Below are 16789 nucleotides of genomic sequence, written 5' to 3'. Positions count from 1 at the left end.
CCCAGTATCTCTGCTCCAGGTTTTCCTTACACCCTTGTAATGCCGACAAACCAAAGCGAGCCTTGCCTCAGAAAGCCGAGTGAGCACTGGGGCTCCTGCACTCTGCCCTGAATAGGCTGGGGAAGATTCTGGGGCGGAGGGCAGGCAGGAGGTGAAGCTTCCTGCTAATGAAATTAAAGCCCAAAGCAGGAGGTAGCGTCTCAGGGGCAGTGCAGGCAGCTGCTCTGGACACTCCACCATAGTGCTGCTCATGCACCAGTTTTGACCAGCAGCAGCCGCAGCTCTGCAAGTCATGAGCCCACCAGCGCGGCCAACCGAGCCTTAAGCTGGTCTGTAGCAGCCACTATTCCTGCCCTGGGCCTACAAACAGGCCTGCAGGACTCTGCCGGTGCACCTCGGTCCTCGTCTCCCCACATGCCGCTCTGCTGAGACACCAGATCTGTGGCTCTCCCTGTTCTTCCAGCCCTGCCCATCCCTGCCCCACCCACAGCTCTGCCGGTGCACCTCGATCCTGACCCACAGCACCCATGGCTATTCCACTCCCCAGCGGCAAATCACACCAGCCTCGGTGAGGGATGAGTCCCACTAGGGGCAGGAGAGAGATGATCAAATCTGCGTCCTCCTGACCTAACCCCTCCGAACCCAGGTCTCCTCATGCACAAGGCCCATGCAGAAGTCCTGCCCTGCACCAGCTATCCTGAGAGGTGCACCCTGATTTTCCCTGGGCTACAGTGGCTACACGGCTATTTTCAGTGCGCTCGCTCAGTGCGAGCTAGCTCTGAGAGGCTGCGTGAGCTGGGGATCATGCCCCCCACTCCCAGAGTGGAGGGGGCTTTATTTAGTCGGCTTTGCCCAGGCAGCAGAACCCTTCTGTGAAGCGTCAGCCAGCCCTTTGCCAGCAGGTCTCAGGACAGAGCTGCAGAGCAATGGAGTGGGGAGGGGCTGAGAAGACACGAGTCCGGTGGAGGCAGTAAGAGCTGCAGGAGAAGCAGGCTCCCGGGTGCCTCACAGACATTAGCAGAAACCAGGTCCCTGCCTGAAGGAGCCGGCCAGTAACAAGAACCCCACCCGCCACCCTGCAGGGAAGGGGGGAGGCCCAGGGGAACCGGGCAGAGCAGTGACTGGGAGGTTTAAGTGGGGTGTTGCCTGGATCCCTGATCTGTCATTCCGCTGTGTCTGGGGAGCACTGTTGCCAACTGTCTAATCACACAAACCCAAACACCTTTGCCCCACTCCCTGCCCCGCCCCTTCCTGAAGGCCCAACCCCCTGCTCACTGACTTTCACCGGGCTGGGGCTGGGGGTTGGGGTGCAGGAGGGGGGGAGGGAGTTTGGGTGCAGAACGGGGCTCAGGGCTGGGGCAGCAGGTCGGGGTGCAGGAGGGGCCTCGGGATGCAGGCTCCGGCCAGGTGGCACTTACCTCGGGTGGCTCCTGGAAGTGGCGGCATGTCTGGCAGCGGCTCCTGGGCTCAGGGGTGGCCAGATGGTTGTGCGCGTTGTCCCTGTCTGCAGGCATTGCCCCCGCAGCTCCCATTGGCTGCAGTTCCCCGTTCCCGGCCATGGGAGCTGCGGAGTCGGCGATCAGGGCAGGGGCACCGCGCAGAGACCCCCTGGTCGCGCCTCCTCCTAGGAGTCACTGCTGGATGTGCCGGCCACTTCCAGGAGCGGTGTGGAGCCAGGGCAGGCAGGGAGCCTGCCTTAGCCCCACTGCACCACCAGATTTTTAGCGGCCTACAATCTCCTGGATTGGCTTCAGTAGCCTCCGGGAGATTGAGCCTGATTCCGGGAGACTCCCGGCCAAACTGGGAGGGTGGGGAACCCTGCTGGGGGGTTGGCTCTCACTTGCCTGGGCCAGAGACCGGTGCTGAGAAGCCGAGACTTGAAGGAGGAGAGCAAGGCCCCTCGGTGCACAGGACGAGGGGCTCCAAGCCCTCAGGAGGAGGGAAGAGAGACCGCAAGGCCAGCAGCTCAGCCGAGGGCAGGGTGCAGGAGAGCGCTAGAAGCAGCAGGAGAGCAACGTCGCTAAGAGGAGAGCAGCCATCTCCCATGCCCAGCTGGGGCCAGGAACAGCTACTGGACCCCAAACAAAAGTCAAATAAAGATTGTTACTTTCAACATATTCACTTCCCCACCCCCGGCTGCACCTGACCCCGCCAACAGCCTCTGAGCCCAGCAGCCAGCCGGGCATCAAACGCACTCTACAAACTCGGCAACGGTTCTAACCTAAGCCAAGGCGAATAGTCAGCCTGTCACAGCTGCCTGAGGCTGCAGGGTTTAGCCAGAGCCTTTTCCCTGCAGGGACAAAAGGAGGCTCCGTATCCGCGGCTTGCCGGGCTGCTGCAGAGTGCGCCGGGAAGGAGGTTACTATCAGCAGCGCTAAGTGGCATGGAGGCTTTGCAGTTTGCTGATAAGGGTAGAAAAGGAGCTCGTCGAATGGGCATTATGGGCAACACATCAGCACAAAATCCCGTATAACGACCACACAGGGGACAAGCATGGAGCAGAGCTCCACTGCAGATGCAGGCCCAGGAGCAGCCCAGAGCTGCTCAAGTCCTGCCCAGTGGATGGAAGTGAGACAGAGACCGTGTGTCGGCAGGGATGGAGGGAAAAGAAGCCCCACTCCTGTCCTTTTCCTGCTGCTCTGCGGAGCTGTTCCACTTTTCACCACAAATTAAGTTGGCAGCTCTTATCCCACAGCAGCTCAGCCTCACACTGGCATCTGCAAACTGTCATCTCATTTCCAAAAGCCCTTTGCTCACTAGGAGGCCAAATTGTTTTTCTCAGAAAACCCCAGGGCCCTTGCAGGGAGGATTGAATGGCATTCGCTAGACGGTGGAATCATGTCTGCACTGACACTGTCAGTTTAATGCTACAGCTGTGGCTGCCCTGTTGGGATCTGACATAAGTACAGGGCCCCACTCTGAGTCCCTGCTGTTTTCTATTATCTTTCTAATACTTCATTTCTAATTTTCAGTGGTTCAGTCTTGGGCAGAGTTGGGTGAAATGCACAACCCCACCTACACTTCACAGAGTGTTACAAGTGCTGCAAAAATATTTGCAAGACGTAATTTTGCTCAATTTCCTCAAATTTTGTCCATTTGCCTTAATTTCCTAATTTGGGATCCAATGTGGAGGAAATAGTCATTTTTCTGGTGGCTGGAACCTGACTTCCTCTGATGGCAAAGTCTTGTGTATCTCCACCTCTGCACACACAGCCGAGCCGCTGAACCAAAGGGCACTGGGCCAAACAGCGGCCTCTCAATAATCAAACCCACTGCAATTTTGGAGATATTTTTACCACTGACATGGAACAATGCTTGGAGAGCTGCTACACACTGGCAGAAAGTCACAAATTGTAATCGAAACCGTGACCCAGCGGGCATGGGCGCGAGGATCTATGGGCGCACCTTGCCCTGCTGAACCGAAAGGGGAGTTTTGCCCTAAGTACGGAGTGTTTACCCCTCACCAAGCGTGGATTCTGACAGCCCTTGCCCTTTCGGAGATCATGTCTGGAGATGGGGCTGATCAGGACAGTAGTCGGAGCAAAGGCTTGGCTGGGAACTGGGCGCCTGCTATTCTTTAAAAGGCTAGAATAGATGTAGATGAGTTTTCTCCAAGCTCCGAGCCACACCAGAGTCCCATGCTCCAGCCTCCAGTGCCAGCTGCCCATCCCTAGGGCAAAGCGTAAGAGGCGGAGGGTGAGAAGGGCACAAAACGTCCAGAGCAGATGCTGTTTTTCGCCTTCCTCCGCAGCGTGGGGCACGGGTCACTTGCTGGAGGATTCTCTGCACCTTGAGGTCTTTAAACCATGATTTGAGGACTTCAGTAGCTCAGACATAGGTTAGGGGTTTGTTACAGGAGTGGGTGGGTGAGATTCTGTGGCCTGCGTTGTGCAGGAGGTCAGACTAGATGATCATAAGGGTCCCTTCTGACCTTAAAGTCTGTGAGTCTATGTTCGCCGAGCAGGGAGTTTTCTCCATTTCCTCAAACTTTCACCAGTGATTCTCATAGTCAGAGACTTGGCCCTCTTGAAAATAGCCCAAACCTCAAGCGCTGCCAGACAGGCCAGCTCCATCCTGACCCCAGGCACTGGCTGCCCAGTGTTCCGCACCTTCCAGGGGGAACGCACTTCCCCTGCTGCCTGGCCCCCACGGCCTCTCCATACAGGAACCTAAGAACGGCCTCTGCCCAGACTGGGGACCGCCAAGGAGCTGGGAGCCTAGAGTAGGTGCCCCAAACTGAGACAAGGAGCACTCTGGTGAGCGTGCAGATTTGCTTTCCTCTGCAGGGGCCAATAGTGGAATTAAGGGGGAGAGGGGAACCTAGAAAAGCCAAGCCCCCTGCCACTCCTCCGGAAAGGGATTCTGTGGGCAACAGGAGACAGAACAGAGACGGGAACCTGGCAGAGGGAACAGCCCATCAGCACAATCCCGGGGGAGACGGAAGAGCTGAGCAGTGGCCCGCTCCCCTCAGAAGTGACTGTCAGCACCTTGGAGCCCCTGGTGCAGAGCGCCACCCCCTTCCCTGTCACTAGCAGGGTAGGGAAGCTGCGAAGTTGACACCGGCTACAGTGCAGGCCACGGCCCCATAGGAAGCACGCACCTGCTCCAGAACAAAGTCCAAACTTCTGTTCTCCAGGTTAGCCCCAAGGCCTGGCACCAGGCTCCAGCCTCATGCACAGCAAGCGGGAGCAGATTTTCCCTCCAAACCTGTGAGGAAACAGGAGTGTAAATGTCTGCCCACCAGACAAAACGTGAGCCCGAGGGAAATGCGAATGGCCCAGCACTTGCTCCAGGGAGGCAGGTGGCTTTCTTTGGAGCAGGAGAGGGGATTAAACATGTGACGGGATCCCCGGGGTGCAGCCTGGGACCGTGGGACCGCTGTGCCCCCTTAACTCTCTCCACCCTGGGCCGTCTCTCACAATGCCTTGCTAGTGACCAGCAGCAAGCCCCTCCAGGCGTTGTGATCACTCAGCACAACCGCATGTGGAGCCCCACACCCGGCTAGATTGCATGGCTGCTCCCAGAGCCACTCATGAATCACACAAGGAAAGGCACCAGCCAAATCCCCCCAGCTCCCAGCACTGTACCCCAGGAATATACCGGCTTGCACTGCTCAAGATGAGCAATGCGTATCAATTAATTGGTTCACCACTTCACCAATGGGGAGTGGTGCAGATTTGCCCCACGCTTCATACAAACTCACTGGTAAAGATAAACAGTCAAACAAATTTAGTGACTACAACAAATAGATTTTAAGTGATAGGCAAAAAGTCAGGGTGAGTTACCAGAAGAAATGAAATATAAACACGCAGTCTAAACTCTCAGCCCTGTCAGACTGGGCAACATCTAGATTAAGCAGTTTTCTTACCCCACTGGATATTGCCGTCCCTAATATACAGGAGTAAAGGCCCCGCATGTGGTCACTGTGTCCGTTTTATACCCTCAGTCCATGTGCTTGGAAAACACAAGGCCAGGCATGTCTGGGTGGGCACTGCTGAGTCTCCAGGCCAGGGGCGGCTCTAGGCATTTTGCCGCCCCAAGCACGGCAGGCAGGCTGCCTTCAGCGGCTTGCCTGCCCTCGCGGCGACCGGCAGAGCGCCCCCAGCGGCTCGCCGCCCCAAGCACGTGCTTGGCGTGCTGGGGCCTGGAGCCGCCCCTGCTCCAGGCAAGGTTGAGCAATTCCCCTGCTGTGGCCTCATGCAGAGGAGTCACTGAATCGTGGCTCCCTTGCTGGACAATGGCTGACACCTTACAAGGCATGCTTTCTACGTAGGATCACGATTCTATAAAAATGAGGACTATGGGCATTCCAGGACGCTCCCCCAAGGCATAGAATGTCACAAAACGTTCCTGTTCAGCCTCTGAGAACCGCTGGGGACTTGTCGGAGTCCAATGCACCCTCGGCCCAGACTCAGATGGGTTCTGCTGTGCCGGCACGATGCAGATATGCAGTGAAGCAGGAGTCAGAGGGATGCTAAGAGATTTGGCTGCTCCGGGAGAGTCCTAGGCAAACGCAAGTATAGACAGAATCACCTCTGTTCTTTCCCAATTTGCTTCAGGTCAATTGCCCTCATTAATTCTTGTAAATTATTTGTACTGCAGTGGTGCTGAGAGACCCATCCCCACATGCTAGGTGCTGTACAAACACACCACATGGAAATACCTCCCTCTTTCTAAAAACCCTCTAGGGAATGTCTCCCTCGCTTTGCCTCCTGTGCTTATCCAACATCAGCCTCCTCTCAGGCCCTTCAGATACCCTCGCAGCCACCTTCTCCTATGCCACTTGTGCAGCCTCCCCATGTCATTTGGCTTCATCAGCTCCCTCCCGCCTCCCCTTTCCCCACCCCCAGCTCAAATCTCCGCTGAAAACTCTCTCACTAATGGCCTTATAATGAACATGGAGAGGGAGGGAGGAATAGATCGCTCTCTGGTTAGGTTATGCATCACTCAGAGCTGTTCCAAGAGCTAGCACACTTCCTGACAGACAAATGTAGCCCTCCCAATGCTAATGGACACAGTCAAGCCTCCACTTTCAGGCAACCAAAGGTGTGCGCAATAATGTGCTTTCTTCTCAGCTGTGGTCTCTTGATTGAGCCTAACTTACTGTGAGAGGATGTCTTCTGGCCATCTGCTGTCCCCCAGCACAAGTGCCAGGACAGAGTCGTATGCTGCTCAAATGAGTCAGATGCATATTGAAAACAATTCTCTGACAAACACCATCTCACACGGCCCCCAGAATGAAATGCAGTAAAAACTCTCTCTGAGCAACTACAGAGATGCTTAGAACATCATGTCGGACAAACTTTTGTGTTTCTTAAACTGACTTTTTTTAATTGTTTGTAATTAGGATTAAAAGACGAAGCATGAGAAGAAACAGAATTCCAAATGGGCTTTCCATAATTCAAAGGCTGGCGCTTTTACTGTGGACCAGAATTTTGCCAAAACTCTCCGGGGCCGATTCTCCTGTTGATGTCTGCACATAAGTCCCATCGACAATAACACAGGTTGACAGGCTGGATAGGCTCCCTGTTGAATGTGTTCAAAGCCTGAAAATCTAGTGACAAGTATTTAAATATTAAATGATACCTAAAAGCGTGAGAGGCTTGGAAACTGACTCATGGCAAATACAACACCGTGAAGGGGGAATAAGATGGCAATTGACAGCCAGCTATTTAGAGGCAGCTAACTACAAAACACCCAGAATTGCTCAAGAGAGGTAAACCCACCGGTCTCACTGCAGTGATTCCACAGGAGTGATTTAAGAGAGCAATAGAAATTTTGGTGTTTCATTTCTATAAATTAGACTATTAAACATTTTGCCTTGTGTTTCGAATCTGGTGGGAGAAGAATTTAAGAATACCATAACCTACAAAACACTCCTGGATGGTTAGCTGGGCCAGACCTTCAGTTGGCAAAAATCAGTGTCACTCCACTGGAGCTGGTCTGGCAAGTTCAAAGAAAGGGTCGTTGACTGGCTGAAGCACCCCGCAGGCAGAATGCTCGCTGAGGGCACTACCTCAGGGTTCAGATACCTGGCCATGCTGGGCTGGTGGATTAGCAGCCACACCTTCTTTAGCTGAATCTGTATATTCCTATTATGCCTGACTGTGCCCCAGAAACCCCCCCACCCATGGACTAACATGCACATGCTGTAGGAAGCAGTGGTCAGGTTTCTCTCTATGTCTTCACAGTTTCAGTGTCCTGTTATATAACAGCTGCTTTGTCCTCCCTGCAACCCACAGATGGGAGACATCTCTAAGCAGGGCTGGAAAATGGAATTGAATGTGAAAAGGGCAACATGCTCCCGTCAGAACTGGGGCTCCATTCAGAGATTCTGCACCCAGTATCCAGAACTCCCCCTGATTCTCTCCAAGCCTAGGACAGAATATGGGTCTGAGGACAGGGTGTCGCTATAGGTGATGCCGCAGAGATGTCTCCAAGATAGACGTGGCCATTGGCTAAGGAAACCCCGGAAGTGCTCAGAAAGTTACGGAGCTGAACTCAGCACCTGCTGGGAATGGTTCCACCCAGCTTCATTTCAGTTCATCCAAGACCTCTCTTGCTAGACCGTGCCGAGGGTGCTGGGAGCCTCTCCTTTCTCGGTGGCATGGAGCACATGCTGCAGCCCACCTAGCATATGGGCAGTGATGTGAGATGCCCCTGTTAAAATCTCAGTCTGTCTGGCAAACGCAACAGTCCAACCCCTGTGTGCTAGAGGGGCAAAGCTGCTGCTCCAGCTGGAGCGGAGCCACACTGCGTCCTCAGCCTCATGCCCTGAGCTGGGGGCTGCTAGGCACCTGTGCAAACTGGGAAAGGCTCAGGAGTCCCGTGAGGCCACGTGCTCAGGAATGGCTGCACTGAGCAGGATCGGCTCAGTCTCAAAGTCACGACGGATGCCCTGAGCGCGCACAGCTGCAGGAAGCAGGGCTCCCCAGTCTGCGCTGCAAACCCCCGACAGCTCTGGAAGCTCCAGTCCCTGCCTGGCTAATAGGCTGTTCCCAGCAATCTGGAGATTTCTCATCCATTAATGAGCCGGTGTCAGTTCCCAGGAAAGCCGACTGAAGTCACCTGCATAGCCCTACTCCCACACCACCTATTAGGCACTGTTTGCAAAGTGCTGAGAGAGGAAAAGTGCCATGTACAGAGCACTGAGGTTTATTATTGTCATAAGCAGAGAAGGTTTAAGCCGGGGCTCTCAGCCTTTTTTGAATCACAGCCCCCCCCCCCAGTCTTTTTATTACTTTTTAACTTGGAGGGGCACTCCCATTACAAAATGGGACTTTCTAATAAAGAGGATTCTACTTTAAGTAAATCAGCCTGTTGCGCCTACTGTCTAAATGCTGCCAGGCCAGGAAAGCTTTTAAAAGCACAGACCTTATGTGACGCAGCAGGGAGCAGGGCGGATTGACCTGGGAATGTCGTCTAGTTTTGCTGGGACTGTCTGCATGGGGGATGGGAGAGCAGGGGGTGACTCTATTTGAGGGACGGGGAGTTGGGCCGGGTGACACCTTTGCCTGGGAAAATGGACAAAGGCTAGAGGAGGAGCCAGGGGGAGTGAGATGGGTGGAGGGGCCCGGGAGGAGGGATCAGATGGAAGCTGCCCCAGTAACGACATGGAACCTGCCAGACAGAGCTTTACTGATGCTATAGATTGGACTTGATTTGGGACCAGGAGCGTTGGCCCGTTTGAATAGCGAGGACCTTCCTTGGGCACATAGGAGAGAGGAGTTTCCAGACTGGCTCAGACCAGCGGCCATCTAGGCCAGGATCCTGTTTCTGACAGTGGCTGGCACCAGATGCCCCCGAGGAAGGTGCAAGAAACCCAGCAGTATCAGAAGTGGGATAATCTGCCTGCCATGAAGGTCTCATCCCAGTCTCCAGTAGGGATTGGCATCGACCCTACAGCAGGAGGTTTAGTATCCCTCCAAATAAACCATGATTAATTAGAACAACTCCATTTCATTCTTAGCCATAGCCCAGTCTGGTCCCTCTTTCAGTCTCTCTCCCGTCACGGCCTCGAGGAAACGTACGAGCCTTTTGCTCAATGGGTGCCAGGGCTGCGGGAGTGGCTGGCTCTCAGGCAGGAGGGCCTGCGGTCACTTATGTCTACGCTGCAGTAAAAAACCTACAGAGCCTGGGTCAGGTGGCTCAGGCTCGCAGGGCTGACAGCAGCAGTGTAGACGTTCGGGCTCAGATTGGAGCTGGGCTCTGGGACCCAGCGAGGGGAGAGGCTCTCAGAGCCGGGCTCCAGCCCCAGCCCAAACGTCTACACTGATATTTGATAGCCCCTGAGAGCCTGTCAGCTGAGCCAGGCCAGCCACGTCCCTGCTGGGGGTCCTTTACTGCCAAGTAGACAGCCCCTTTGCGGCCTCCTCCTGCGGCAAGACTCAATCTGCCCTGCGACGGACGCGCAGCTAAGAGACTCATGTTTATGGCTTATGTCACTTTTCCTCCAGTTAAACTGTGGCCAGGGCCCATTAATCAGCCTCAAGTGGACCCCGAAGGTTCATGCCCTGGGCCCTCAGAACTACATCTTTTCCTCGGTTGTCTCTCCCCTGTTCCCTTCCTTTGCTGGTCTGAGGGCCAGAGCTTACGTCTGATACCAAGCTCATTACAGTCCATGAATTTCCTTTTCATGAAATACTCCCACACTAAAATGTTCTGTTCCAGCAGACTAGCCCGTCAGAGCAGATATTCATTTGTATTCTGCTTTTCTATTCAAAGAGCACCACGCCGCATCGCTCAGAGATTATAGAAAAAATGCATTAAACAGCGAATTTACCATGCAAAATGTATATGACAAGAGTCCTGGTTACATCCACTTCTTCTCTGCCAGGGTTTCAGCACTCGGTTAAACCCCTCCCGATTCTTTGTGTACAGTTCACCAAAGGAGAACCGACATTCTGACGAGATCTCAGCCATCGGCACTCATGGGACGAGCTCCAGAGCAGAGGAGAGGGAAGCTAGGGCTGTACCTGTCAGTCCGAGCAATGGCTCCAGTGCAGAATTCCCGACACAGCCCCCACTTAGTCAGGTCTTCGAAGTCAGTGACGTTTTCAGGTATAGCCAAACGCAGGCTGAAAAACGTTCCTGGTAATTCACTGCTAGCATGGAAGAAACAAAAGCATTGTGTGGTGTGATCGCTACCAAAAGGGGATAAGAGCAAAATCACCAGGGCTTTAAACTATTACACAGTGTGAGGAATCTCCATTGCACAGGAAGAAAAACATTTCAGCACCAGACTCCGCTGGAGACGGGAGAGATGTTTATCTAGGGGAACCGAGTGTGACCATCAGTGTGTCCGGTTGTTTTACTTTTCATCCCTGCTGCCCTCCCGGGATGGCCAGACCTCCACCACCCCCTGCCCCCTACACACACACGGTATGGGCAGACCTCTACCTACCTCCCCCCACACACACACACGGGATGGCCAGACCTCCACCACCCCCTGCCCCCTACACACACACGGTATGGGCAGACCTCCTCCACCACCCCTGCCCCCTACACACACACGGTATGGGCAGACCTCTATCTACCTCCCCCCCCACACCCACACCCGGGATGGCCAGACCTCCACCACCCCCTGCCCCCTACACACACACGGTATGGGCAGACCTCTACCTACCTCCCCCCCCACACACACACGGGATGGCCAGACCTCCACCACCCCTGCCCCTACACACACGGTATGGGCAGACCTCTACCTACCTCCCCCCACACACACACACACGGGATGGCCAGACCTCCACCACCCCTGCCCCTACACACACACACGGTATGGGCAGACCTCTACCTACCTCCCACACACACACACGGGATGGCCTGACATCCACCACCCCCGGCCCCCTACACACACCCGGTATGGTCAGACCTCTACCTACCGCCCGCCCCACTCACACACACGGGATGGCCAGACCTCCACCACCCCCTGCCCCCTACACACACACGGTATGGGCAGACCTCTACCTACCTCCCCCCACACACACACACACGGGATGGCCAGACCTCCACCCCCCCCGGCCCCTACACACACACGGTATGGGCAGACCTCTACCTACCCCCGCCCCCACACACACACACGGGATGGCCAGACCTCCACCACCCCTGCCCCTACACACACGGTATGGGCAGACCTCTACCTACCCCGCCCACACACACACACGGGATGGCCAGACCTCCACCACCCCTGCCCCTACACACACGGTATGGGCAGACCTCTACCTACCCCCACACACACACACACACACGGGATGGCCAGACCTCCACCACCCCTGCCCCTACACACACACGGTATGGGCAGACCTCTACCTACCTCCCCCCACACACACACACACGGGATGGCCAGACCTCCACCACCCCCTGCCCCCTACACACACACGGTATGGGCAGACCTCTACCTACCTCCCCCCACACACACACACACGGGATGGCCAGACCTCCACCTACCCCTGCCACATTTTCTTCCCAAAGTCACGTGAGGGAGCAATAATTGCTTTCTCCCAGGAAGCAACAGCAGAAGGGCCGAGGTTAATGGAAGCTCCTTAGAATACTGCTCTTCCTCCCTGGAAATTCGGCGTCTCAATGGCACGCCAGGGACTCGCCTGGAGATGGAGAGCGGGTTTCATTAGAGTGAAGCGCTAATAATAATAATGCCAGCACCAGCAGGCCGGTTGAGTGAGGGACAGGAGGAACCTGAGCGATAACAATGGAAACGCAGTCCGTAATTCTAGGCACTAATTGCCCAGACTATGCACTCCCAGGATGGGTTTAAATAATAAATACAGGTTAACCATGTCAGAAGCCCATAAGCTCTTCAGTCTCTCTCGGCACTGAGGAAGAAGAGCAGAAAAAGCTACAGCCAGCCCCTCAGTGTTAGCTAACAAAAACCACCTCGTATTTCAGGGGCAGTGTCCTTAGAGCTCTGGCGCGAGCCCTGGGGATGTCAGAGCTGGGACACACCCCGCCACCCTCTCTGACACCATGTGCCAGCTCCTGCTGCATGCCCCTCTGGAGACATCCTGGGATTTCCCCGGCAGGTGAACCCCGAAGAGCCCTGTTGACTCCAAGAGCGAAGCCTGATTGGCCACTAGTGGGCAAAGACAGGGAGATCCCGAGCCGTGAGCGGTGCACTCCCGAATGCAGATGAAGCTCGGCTGGTCCAGTGGCTTGGGGGCTGGCTATCCCCAGCCGCTCAGGCTTCTCTCGCCGGTGCTGGACACACGGGGAGAGCAGACACGGCTGCCCCCCTTTCGGAGGGCGTGGACTCTTCCGCCGATACTGATCCGGCTGCCTTTCTCCAGAGACCCTCCAACGTGCCATTTCTAAAGAGGGATTGAGACAAACCTGCTGGCAGGCCCCTGACTAGCCGCACCAGAGTGAGTCACGGGCATCAGTCAGTCCCTTGGTTCCAAGGCAGCCTGGCTCCGGTGGGACCGATGCTTTGCAGACCCGTGACCGTGACCTCTGCTGTACGCCCTGCTCGTGCCCCTGCTCTGGTCTGACGGGAAGCTGGGCCCTATCTGGATGAAATGCAGGTGCTGGGATGATGCCTGGTGACCAAACGGAGACAAGGATATTGACACTTTGGTTAAATCCCGCACAGCCTGTCATCTGACAGCCCAATGCAGCATCTCCCAGCACTGCCACCCTCCCCCAGCACTATTGGGGAATTTCTCCAAGCAACCCTGTCCCACGCCTCTGTTTGCCGAAGTCATCCCAGCATCAGCCACTACATCGCAGGACCGGAGGAGAGTCCCAGCTGGTTTGTTTGCTCAGGTGGGCACGCCAGAGGTTCCCATCTTCCCCCGACGCACCAGAGATTGGGCACAGCTGGAGATGGGACACTGCCTGGGGCACACCAGCGTTCTCAACGGGTGCACAAGAAGCCTCTGTCCAGCTCCCTGGCTGGTGTGTTTGCTCACGTGTTCAGGGTCACTTGCATTGCCAGATTTAGGGCTGGGAAGCATTGGTGGCAGGTATAATAGGCCAGGGAAGGTTTTAGGGCTGGGGTCAGCAGCCAGGCTGGGGCTGCTCAGGCCAGCCGGCCATTGGTTGGCCAGCTGGGGCCAGCCTGGGGCTCCTCTGGTGGGGGGGTGGCTTGGGGTTCCGGCCGGCCCAGGGCTTCTCCAGCCGCAGGGGCAGTGCGAGGGGCTCAGGGCTCCTGCCGCAGAGGGCATGGCCTTGTGCAGAAGGGGCAGGGGTAGCCTCCCCGAACGTGGGGGTCCACCCACTGCCCATGGTGGGAAGGAATTTCCCACACATCAGATTGGCAGGGGGATGGACCAGCTGCTGACCACCAGGGCATGTTCCTACTAATCAACTCCCTGCCTTTGCCGGGCCTCTGCCACTGGTGGCACCTCAGTCTCTGCTGCTCTCTGCCTCTGGTTACAACCCAGTCTCCCGAGGACTGAAATCCTTTCACCTACCCCACACGACTGGGCTCAGGAGCAGGGTAACAGGGTGGTGTTTAGTGGCCTGTGACAGACGGGCCCTGCTAGGCTTCCACTCTAGGACATCAACCAGGATAACAGCGCCCAGGTTACTGCCCATTTCCTGAGCTCTTTGGCAGCCCGGCAACGGGGCAGACACTGTTCCCTTGCCTCCCTCGCCCAGCCGCGGGCTCACAAAGGGGTCGTGTGACCTGGGGGCACAGATATGAGAGCCGGGTTTAAAGGACTGATACACAGACAGGCAGAGGCGCTCCGTCTGTGTGGCCCATTCAGTCCCATTGAGACTGCCAGGAAGGGCTCATTTGGGCTGGGGGGTTTTTGGAGAGCGGACACCTGCCAGAAGGGAATGGACTATCTGGTTAGTTTGTTGTATGACACCCATCACCGTGGTATCAAACCTCCTCATCACATTGGGTTTAGCCTGTTTTCAGCTGCTGCTTCGCAGTTCAACGGATTACAACAGACTCTGTGACATACACAAACACTTGAGGAGCAGCCTGGTGAGTCCAAGTCTTGAGCCAAGAGCTGTGGCCAGCAGCTGCTGCCTGCTGACCAAGGGCGCAGGGGCCTCACCTCTGGTGCACTTGCAGAGCATGCTGACCAGCCCAGCGGTGCCCTGGCGCGGAGTCCGACAGGTGTCATCCACGCTGGCAGCTCCCAGCAGCAGCCCAAGGGGAGCACCGCGGATTGGTGTGTGGGGCTGTGATTGGAGGAGGCTGCTCTTTGCTTAACAGCAGAGGGGGAAAGGCCCTCACTCCGCTCAGCTTCGCTGGCGGCAGCTGAACGTATTCACCCTTTGTGACGGAGCCATTGCCGTTCACATACCTGACCAGCTCAGTTCAAAGTATCCAGCCGAAAAGCTAGCGGTGTGACGTGACAAACATGGTTGGGAGGGTTCATTTAATATTGTACCATCCTCAGCTGGGTGGGCGAGGTAGAGACAAGGGCCGGCAGGTTCCCGACAGGCGTGACATCCTCATCCCGCCAGCGGGGTCAGTGCCTTCCCAGCTGGCAGCTCCAGTGCAGGCAGCTGAGTGGCGATGGGCCATGCAACCTCCAGAGCACTGCTAGGGGCCAGTGGCAGCTCCCACCTCAATTCATGCAGGGGCATAAGAATCAGGCCAAATCCCAGCTCGCAATTTACCATCCCTCCTTGGAGCCCTGTTATTTTCTGCAAGCCAACTGTACGTGCCAGGGCTGGTATTCCTGGGCCTGGCAAGGGCTTTAGACAGGATTTTAAAACACTGTCACTTCAAGGAACGGGGAAATCTATCTGGGGGCAACTTCATGGGACACGTTTGTAACAGGTTTAAAACTGACCCAGTTTCATATTTTCTTTAGCTCTATTGAGAGAGCTTAATTTCCTGTGAAATGCAGGTTGCAAATGAATTTGGATGTGCAGCCAACCAGCAAAGTGGCTCAAATAAGTGATTTCATTTCAGCTGATCAAGAACTCCAGCCTCCACCAATGTCCTGGGCTGGGACGTGAAGCCAGGAGCATCTCAAGCCCAACAGTTTGACACTTGCTTGGGGTTAATCTGGATTATATTTAAAACCTAGCAGAGTGAGTGACAATACGTCTCAGCCAGGTAGAAGAACCATCCCACTAGATGCTCGAGACAGGAGGTGGTTGCTTTACTGGTGTTTCACTTAATTTCATTGTTTTCTTCCAGTGAGTCCTTGGCACCCTTTGCCGGGCAGTGAGTGGTTCAGGAGAAAGGCTGTTAAGTGCTGTGTTCAGTATTTGTGAATTTAGATTTAGTTAGGGTGACCAGACATCCCGATCTTTGTCTTATACACTCAACTCTCCGCCCGCCCTCCTGATTTGCTAGCTGGTCACCCTAGTTTTAGTGCATGGCTATTTGAATAGGGGACAGGAGAGCACTGGATGCTACACTTGGATAAGGGCCCCAGGAACCACACCCAGCCTGTCCATATTAAAGAAAAACCGAGGGTGAAATCCTGGCCCCACGGGAGGCGATGGGACCATGGTCTCGGACTTAGCCTGGATTCTGAGCTATTCACCTAGCCCTAGGAAGCCCATTGCAGCATCAATGGCAAGCCAAGCAGCATTCACAGCCAAGAGCTACTGTAATGCTGGCACAGCAAGGCGTCATCATGGTGCATCTCGCTGTGGCTGTGCCCAAAGCACTAATAGCAAATCCAAACGAACGAGGCAAGAGAGAGTCTTCACGTCAGATGCATCCTCCTCTCTGTGCTGCCTTGCTCCGTAGCTATCCCGGGTCAGCCAGAGGCAGCGCAAGGCCTGCTCTCCCAAGCCGTGCAGGAGACATAGCGCACTGCTCAGGAAGGCAGCTGTTATTATCCTCACGTTAAACACGCCAGCTGTTCCCGGAGACATTCCATCTAGTCTTGACTGGCATTACAAAGCCGACAGCTCCACTCTCTCCTGCAAGCTCCCAGGAACGGAGCTGGGCCCCAAGAGTCAGAGACCAGACATCGCCAGCCCCCGGGGCTGCCGGAGCAGAGCCTGTGAATCTCGGAGGAGACAGCCTGAGCCTGGGAACCAGCCCTAGGTGGACTAATCCCCGCGGCTCCTCTCACACAGCTGCAGCACTGCAGGCTGCAACTCCCTCAGAGCTCACCAGCAAAGCAGGACAGGGCATGTTGTGGGGGCTGCTTTTCCCGCTGAGATGGCACCACAGCAAAGGCCCAGGCTGGCCCTGGGGGAAGCTGGGCTGCTGGAGGTGCCACCTACCTGGGGAGAGAGAAAAGCGAGGTCCTGGCCACAGCCAGGCATTGAAGATCCCAAGAGTTACAGGTGTTACCCTCCTGCTCCCACCTCAGTGACTGCAGAGTCCGAATTCACCCCTCCGGGA

The 16789-nt window shown here is 55.6% G+C and overlaps 1 long non-coding RNA gene across 3 annotated transcripts; it reads right to left on the bottom strand.

The window, feature by feature from the left end:
- Window positions 1-6946: 6946 nt before the first annotated feature.
- Window positions 6947-15635, bottom strand: LOC120373970. Of its 3 annotated transcripts, none has more exons than XR_005585831.1 (5): window positions 14523-15635; window positions 12844-13049; window positions 11947-12101; window positions 10283-10604; window positions 6947-7054 (listed from the first exon to the last, which is right to left on the bottom strand). It is a non-coding gene; the product is annotated as an uncharacterized LOC120373970 (long non-coding RNA). The 3 variants fall into 3 exon arrangements; XR_005585832.1 differs by having other exon boundaries at window positions 15270-15635; XR_005585830.1 differs by lacking the exon at window positions 14523-15635 and adding an exon at window positions 13926-14104.
- Window positions 15636-16789: the final 1154 nt, after the last annotated feature.

This window comes from Mauremys reevesii, linkage group 10 (genome assembly GCF_016161935.1).
Source record: "Mauremys reevesii isolate NIE-2019 linkage group 10, ASM1616193v1, whole genome shotgun sequence".
Lineage (NCBI taxonomy): Eukaryota > Metazoa > Chordata > Testudines > Geoemydidae > Mauremys > Mauremys reevesii.
The sequence above is the reverse complement of the archived record's forward strand: the minus strand, read 5'-3'. Positions and strand labels throughout refer to the sequence as shown.